The sequence below is a fragment of the Ammospiza nelsoni genome, chromosome 22, assembly GCF_027579445.1.
Source record: "Ammospiza nelsoni isolate bAmmNel1 chromosome 22, bAmmNel1.pri, whole genome shotgun sequence".
In the NCBI taxonomy this organism is placed as follows: domain Eukaryota; kingdom Metazoa; phylum Chordata; class Aves; order Passeriformes; family Passerellidae; genus Ammospiza; species Ammospiza nelsoni.
The window spans coordinates 8,690,930-8,692,502 of NC_080654.1; positions in this window are offsets into that span (position 1 = coordinate 8,690,930).

Here is a 1,573-nt window from a genome sequence, read left to right on the forward strand (position 1 = left end):
CTCTCGTCACCTATTTCTGCCCTCCTGCAGCCCATCAGTTCTCAGAATCACAGAAGTGTAGAATATGGGGAGCTGGAAGGGGCCCATCAGGACCATGGAGTCCAGCTCCTGGCCTTGCCCAGAACAGCCCAAGGGTCACACCAAGTGCCTGAGATTGCTGTCCAAATGCTCCTTCAGCCCTGTCAGGCTTGGTGCTGTGACCACTGCCCTGGGGAGCCTGTTCCAGTGCCCAACCACCCTCTGGGTGAAAAACCCTTTTTCCTGATATCCAAACTAAAGCTCCTCTGACTCAGCTTCCTGCTGCTTCCTGCAGTTCTCCCAGTCTGTCAGATTTTCCTAGATGTGGTGACTGATGGGGAAGGGAAAGTGCCTGCAAAGGCCAAGGATAGAGCCTTGTGCTTTTGTGGGCAGAGGGGCAATTGCAATTGCAGCTGTGAGCAGTGTTTGGTATTTCACAGTGCTAACCACAGAGGCCCTGGGAAAACCATGTCTCCTCATGATGCCACTAACTTGGGAAATGAGGAGGGTCCTTGCTGGGGCGTGGAGCACATGGGGGACAATCTGCTGGGTGTGGCACAGCCTGCACAGCAGGTGCAGCTCCTGCCAAAGGAGTCTTGTATGACTGTCCTGGCCTTAGAACTCTACTTTCTATGCAAACTGATGTTTCATGTTAGCCTTGAGAAGATGAACCACTTTACAGGCACCTCCACAGGCTGACAGCCATGGGACAGTTGAAGCAAATGCTGCCTTGAATGTTGGTGCTGGGCCTGATAGTTCCCAAGAGACACTCTCTAGAACAGGACAGCCTGGCTAAACTGCCTGCCACCCTTTCCTCAGCTTTGCAATAGGGTAAAACATTCAGATGGATCCATTGCCAAGCCCCACAGAAGAAACAGGCTGCATTGCTGGATATTCTGCAACTTCACAGCCCACCATGTGTTTTCCCTGCATTTGTTATTTTCCAAAGGTCTGCAGATTTGGGGATAAATGGGTGAAAAGAGCTTCAGTCCTGCTGTAGCTCTGTGTACTGGGTGCCCTCTGATGGGTCAGCATCAATTGTGCTTAATTGCTAAATTATTCATATGTCATCTATTACTTTAATCTTTCTCCGAGTAAATACTGTGAAAGAAACTGAGTATCAGACAGTGCAGGGAGACTGAATTCCTCCCTCTTCCGTGCAGGCAGGCCTAGTGTGCAATGCTACCTTTGTGTTTAGCTGAGGACAGAGCCTTGTGCAGGTGTCTGAAGGTGCAGGGAGAGCCCAGGCTCCTTCCCCCAGCAAGGGCAGGGAGCAGCTCTGGCCAAGGCCGGCGCTGCCGCTGCTCCTTGTCCCTGTGCGCAGGGTTTGCTCTCTCCTCCCCAGCAGCCGCCCCGCCCCGGTGCGCGAGTGTGCGGCCCAACTCCTCCTGTCCCTGGTGGAGAGAATTGGAGTCACCCAGCTCGCAGGCACCCCCAGGGCTGAGAGGCTGCCACACGTGGCAGGGAAGCTTGCTCAGGACTGCCACAAGGACACAAGTAATGATCTTCATTTCACCTCCCAAAACAGGAAAACCGTTTTGTGTCTGGCTGTAAA